Below are 6,836 nucleotides of genomic sequence, written 5' to 3'. Positions count from 1 at the left end.
AGCTCAGAGCCCAAATACTCTTATCCAAATACACCCAACATAACGCTACATACCCCCTTTCTTGAATGGGACTGAGGTCGACTAGGGCGTTATCCCCTTCAAGACAAAATAAGACGTTAAGCATTTATCTCAAAGTTATGTAACAGAATTCAACAGTGGACTTCACCATTCATGACCCCGAGAAATCAAAGAAAACAAACTAATAGTTCATTATTTAAGCAGAATGTATTCCAATCAAATTGACAATCCTATACTAGCACATATACAGGTTACATATTATAACACAAGTACATTAAAACAAAAAAACAATTGGTATTACTCAGTATTGAGTATGGTTACTGACGGTAACCAATAGGTGGAAGTTGATTAACAGAGGGAGGTGACTGGGAATTCAGGTGTTATTCAGGCACCTGACCTTCACTATGTCTATAATAGTTGGTAGGGACCTGGGTTCGAATGGTTGGCTTACATGGTAAGCCGGTGCCCCCTTTAGGGACATGCACAAAAAATGGTCTCATTGGGAAGTTGTACCTTGGTGGCTGTATCATATCTGTCATTCAATTCCACCGGCTTTGGTGATTCAACTTGAGCCCACAACCTGTTCAATAGATCCTGACCAATGATCAACTTCTCTGTTTCAAATTTGGAAATATAAACTGGATGAACCAACTTAATCTTCCCAAAGGTGAACTCTAACAATGCCTTTTGAGTGAGCTGTGCCTTAGTCTCTGTGTAACTTGTAATGTTCACACTACAAGCTTCCACTTTCAGTCGTTGGTCTGAGGTTTCCATAATTTGTTTCAGGTTGCCCATTGTGGTGGCAGACATTAAACAAATTTCAGCCCCAGTGTCCAACAAGGCTCCTCACTCCCACACATTCTCAATGGTCACTTCTATGTAAACTTGCTTGGCTCTGCCTCTCTGTGTCAGATCACCCAGTAACATCACCAAAGGTTCAGCTTGCCTGCAGGCAACTTCCCCCACTGGGAGGTCCCAGTGGGCTGATGTGTCAGAGAAACCCCCCTGCTGTTCCTCACATCCAATCAAAAACACAGAGGCGGGGACAGGGGGTGGTTCCAGAGCTAGTCATTCCTTAGGTGGCGAGTCCGGCCCTTTACCCTGGCTACTAACTTCCAGTTTGGGAAGAGGGGGCAAAGGGAGCAGAGCTAAGCGTAGCAGTAGCTCAGAAACTGCAACATTGCTCAGAGACTGAGTTAACCCACCTAGGCTAGGAGCAGATTTCTTTTTTTTATTGTAAGCCTGGGTGTCTTGGATTCCATCCTTGGGAGGTTCTTTCCTTCTTTGAATCTCTGTCCCCTCTAACTCCAGTGGAGAAATAGGGCTCTCAGAGCGCCTTGCCAGTACTTGGGTGCTTGAATCTTTACGATCAGAAGTGCTATTGTACTTGCTTTCCCAAGCTTTCTGTGCCATTTTTTCGAATTTCAGCTATGTTCATATACGTTGCGTCTGCATGTAATATGATCATTTCCTTAATCGTTGGGAACAAATTAGCAACAAACAACCCTTTAAAGCTCACCTCTTCCTCGGCCCCGGGTCGATCTTGACCCGCAAAATAGGTTTTCCTAAGCTTTTCATAGTAATCACGGGGGGACTCATGCTTACCCTGTTTGATCTGGTGTGCGGCTGTCACTGCTGCCACTGGATCAATGAACCTGGAATAGTCCCTAACTAATGCTCTGCACAAGCGTTGAAACCTATCGCAGACCATGGACCCTTGCCTCTCCATCCAAGAATGGACTTGGCGAGAGGTAGTTTTGCGGATTAGGAGAACCTTTTCCTTCTCCGTAGCCTCAGGATAGAAACTCAAAGCATACTTAATGTCCTTAATATACGCTTCCACATTTCCTTCCTTGTCTGCTGGGTTAAAGGTTTCACAATCTTTAGCCAGTTCTCTCAACTGGCGCATGTTAACCTTTCGGTCTGGACTCTCGTGAGAGGAAGTTCGTCTGTGCGACGAGCTTCTTACCCTGGATGGAGAAAAACTACAGGGAGGGGTACGATCAGGACGAGGCAACCCGGGGCCTAAATGTGGAGACGGTGTGCGACTCCGTGCATTGGCCGGTTCCGGCTGTTCCTTTATGCTGTCAGGTGTCAGCTTTGCAGCCCACCAAGAGGCAGCTTTCAGGGCCCCTATTTGTTGCTTGAGACGCTCATTTTCAACTTCAGTTGATTTGAGTTCTCCCCTAAGCACCTGATTTACTCTCCTCATTTCTTCACTGTCCCTTTTTAAATGTATGACCTCGCCTTCGAGTATCTCCATTTTTACAGTGCCCAAATCTTTCTCCCTGACTGTTTTGCAAAGACGCATTTCCAAAACATCCCGGTCCTTCAAAACTATCCTTTCATTTTCAACCGCTTTACATCTGTCATTTTGCAGACCTTTTACTTGGATCAGAGTTGTTTCCAATTCAACTTGACATTGTCTTAAATCATTTCCTAATTGCTCTCTCTGTTCAATTAAGTCCTCTTTTTCAGCATTCAACACAATGACTTGTTTTCCACAAGTATCTAGCTTTCCTTCAAATTCTAAAACCATTCCATGCCGTTTGGCTCTTTCTTCTTTCGCTTTAGCATACTTTTCTCCTAGCTTTTTCAGTTTTTCAAACTTGCTTATGATCCAGTTCACTACCCTTGAGCTCGCAAGTGCTAAGCTAGCCATAACTTTCATCACCTCTATCGACTCTTTTTCGAGTTGCGTCGTAGTGTCGTTTACCAACTGAGTTCGACGCGACTCTACTTCAAAGTCCAAACTGCCTAGGCGTCCAAGGAATTCAGGAATCTCTGTTCCTGGTACCTTAACAATCAATGCTTCACATGGGGACATTTGGGTAATCATTGTTTTGGCTATTCAGTAACAACCCAACAGAACAGTACTCGATTAATCACCTAATGACTCTAATGCCAACGCTTAGGATATCAACAATTTATCACAAGTAACTAAAACAGACTTAATCTTTTGTGACTTTGGATTTATGACTGATGTCAATCCATGCCATCTTTTGGAAATGCCGGTTGGCCTGGGTTCGTAGCTCTATGTCGGGATTTCGGCTCTCATCCACTTCAAAGAGTTTTTATCACCCACAGGCCCCTTTCTCCAGACATCTCATAGCAGAATAACAAACTATTTGGCCTCTTCTCGGTGCCATCCTCCCCAAAACTGTCACTTTGATGCAAACCAGTTCCAAGCTGATGAGCTAAGGAAATCTGATAACTTTGGGGGGGAGAGGTCTTCTTTAGATCCGTGCTTCAGCTCAGAGCCCAAATACTCTTATCCAAATACACCCAACATAACGCTACACACCACATCCCAAAGATGCTCTATTGGGTTGAGATCTGGTGACTGTGGGGGCCAGTTTAGTACAGTGAACTCATTGTCATGTTCAAGAAACCAATTTGAAATGATTCGACCTTTGTGACATGGTACATTATCCTGCTGGAAGTAGCCATCAGAGGATGAGTACATGGTGGTCATAAAGGGATGGACATGGTCAGAAACAACGGGCCGTGGCATTTAAACGATGCCCAATTGGCACTAAGGGGCCTAAAGTGTGCCAAGAAAACATCCCCCACACCATTACATCCACCACCACCAGCCTGCACAGTGGTAACAAGGCATGATGGATCCATGTTCTCATTCTGTTTACGCCAAATTCTGACTCTGAAATCGAGACTCATCAGACCAGGCAACATTTTTCCAGTCTTCAACTGTCCAATTTTGGTGAGCTTGTGCAAATTGTAGCCTCTTTTTCCTATTTGTAGTGGAGATGAGTGGTACCCAGTGGGGTCTTCTGCTGTTGTAGCCCATCCGCCTCAAGGTTGTACGTGTTGTGGCATCACAAATGCTTTGCTGCATACCTCGGTTGTAACGAGTGGTTATTTCAGTCAAAGTTGCTCTTCTATCAGCTTGAATCGAGTCGGCCCATTCTCCTCTGAGCTCTAGCATCAACAAGGCATTTTCGCCCACAGGACTGCCGCATACTGGATGTTTTTCCCTTTTCACACCATTCTTTGTAAACCCTAGAAATGGTTGTGCGTGAAAATCCCAGTAACTGAGCAGATTGTGAAATACTCAGACCGGCCCGTCTGGCACCAACAACCATACCACGCTCAAAATTGCTTAAATCACCTTTCATTCCCATTCAGACATTCAGTTTGGAGTTCAGGAGATTGTCTTGACCAGGACCACACCCCTAAATGCATTGAAGCAACTGCCATGTGATTGGTTGTTTAGATAATTGCATTAATGAGAAATTGAACAGGTGTTCCTAATAATCCTTTAGGTGAGTGTATATGTATGTATGTATGTATGCATGTCCAATTGCTTTGACAATTCAAATGCACTGAATTGAGAGAGAGAGAGAGAGAGAGAGAGAGAGAGAGAGAGAGAGAGAGAGAGAGAGAGAGAGTTGTAGTCCAGACCACTGCAAAATTCTTGCTGAAGTGATCTGGATCACCACCCAATGGCCCAAGGACCACTGCAAACTTGGATTTCAATGTATTTGTGTAATCTGTGTTGCAATAGCACCTACCATGTTCCTTTGTGGTGATCTGGTTAATTCTGATCTGGGAAAACCACAATCCTGCAGGTTTAATAAGTCTCTCTACACATCAGTCCCTGAGTACCTTCAACCAATGGTCATTTTGACCAATTAAGCCCAAGATTTGAGTCAATTAAGTTGTCAAGGACTACCCAGTGAAGACGTGAACTCACGACTAGGTCACACTGTGAGCTCACCAGAGCAGACATTACACTGAGCTCACTGTGAGCTCACTTAGCGCTTTTCCAGCGACATGGTGACGGTGCTGGAGCCGGAGCCGCTGCCCTTAGCCGGTGGCTAACCCACCTCTATGTTACAAATGTTCCCTAAACACTTATTTTGCAAGATCAATAATAATCCTTTAGGAAATTTAAACTTTTACTGACACACATAGTTAATAGCAATGTATTATAACTTTACCAAAAATAATAATCTGTATATCTTTAATTGTTTAGACGTTATTAAGATATAATGCATCTTTCACATAGGGAACATTTGTAACATGTTAGGAAAAACAAACAAATGATTTGAAAATATTCATAATTACAGCATACAATTTGTCAGGCTTCATAACAATGGTATTTATAACATACTCTGTAAAAATCAAGCAAATAGCATTTGTGGTTCACGAGAAAATATATATATATAATCAAAGCTATCAGACTATAGCAGCCGGTGTATGAAGACACATACGATTATACAGCATTATTTGGCAGCTTCGCAAGACCTAATTTGAAACGTTGTTGGTAAGTTAGATAATTAGTGGGGACCCTCTATTTGCAGTTCTTCCCCTCCATAATTGCTAAAATAAAGTTTTACTGACATTTTATTGACCCTACCACTGCATAGGGCACATCTGTAACATGAACGCTACTGAATGGCACATACATTGAAAACTACGGAGAACTGAGACAAATCCACTTTACACTTCATAAATAATCTTAAAACGTTTCCAACCAAGGCAACACCCACTTGAAATACGTTCATTCTCATTTTTGGTAAACAAAAAGAGAGATTGTTACATATGTTCCCTATGATGCATCTACAGAGAGAGAGAGACAGACAGACACTAACTCTCTCTCTCTCTCTCTCTCAGCTGGGAGTGTGTGGGAGGGGTCTGCAGTGAGCGGGAGTGCTGCTGAGAGCTCTGTCCTTTGGCTGCGTTTTTTTGTTGCTTTACTTTTTTCAGTTTGTTTATTTTGTCTTCTGTTTTCAGTGCTTTTCTTATTGTGGGGGAACAGGGGAGGGGAGGGGGGAGTACCGGTAGTTCTTCCCGGGTCGGGGGGTCGGACCCCCTGAATGCGTCTTTTGAAAAACTGACCCGACGCCATGGAGTCAAGATCGCTCCGGTGCAGTTCTGCCCCCTAGAGCAGTGTGTGTTAGCGGTTGGGGAGGTAGCAGGGTGTGAAAATATCAAGTCTGCTGCCATTGTTATCTTCTTAAAAACCACTGATCTGCTCAATCAGCTAGTGGCTAATGGCACAGTGTTAGACGACACTTTCACCCCGGTGTTGCCGCTCGCTGCTCCTGCCCGGAAGGTAACGCTGTCTAACGTCCCTCCGTTCATCCGCACCGGCTCGGGCAGCTGATGTCCGGCATTAAGAGGGTCCAGCTGGGCTGCAAAGCCCCGCAACTGAAACACGTCGTGTCCTTCCGAAGGCAGCTGTATATGATCCTCAATAACATCAATGAGGATCTTAATGTCATTTTTAAATTTAAGATCGACAATACCGACTACGTCGTGTTCGCTACTTCGGAGTCCATGAAGTGTTTCAGGTGTGGGAGCGAGGGGCATGTCGTGAGGAACTGTCCCGAGCAGGACAGGGAGCGGGAGGAGGAGCGGGGCGACGCGGGGAGGAATAGAGACACCGGCCCGCAGCCACAGATGCAGCGGGCAGACAGAGATCGAGCCCCGGCGGAGGAGACAGTCGCCGGTCGGACCGATGGTACCAGTGATGCCGTGACGGGGGAAGAGCTGCCCGGAGGCGATGACGCACAGCTGGGGGACGGGGTCGAGGCAGCGGGGGATAGTGACGACCGAGACGCCGGGGGGAGATGGTGTTGAGGCGGTGCACGGGGCGCTGGTTAGTGACGAGGAACAACCTCAGCAGCCAGCAGACGGGCGGACAGACACACAGGGTGTAGCCGAGGAGGAGGCAGGGCCAGGCTCGGCGGTACAAGCCGAGGCGCCGGGTGGAAAAAACGCACTAAGAAGGTGCTGGGAGGGAGCACGGACGGTGTTGGTAAATAGTGGCAGTAAAAGAAGTGGTGGCACAG

The sequence above is a fragment of the Amia ocellicauda genome, unplaced genomic scaffold (assembly GCF_036373705.1).
Source record: "Amia ocellicauda isolate fAmiCal2 unplaced genomic scaffold, fAmiCal2.hap1 HAP1_SCAFFOLD_55, whole genome shotgun sequence".
NCBI classification, from domain to species: Eukaryota; Metazoa; Chordata; class Actinopteri; order Amiiformes; family Amiidae; genus Amia; species Amia ocellicauda.
The sequence above is the reverse complement of the archived record's forward strand: the minus strand, read 5'-3'. Positions refer to the sequence as shown.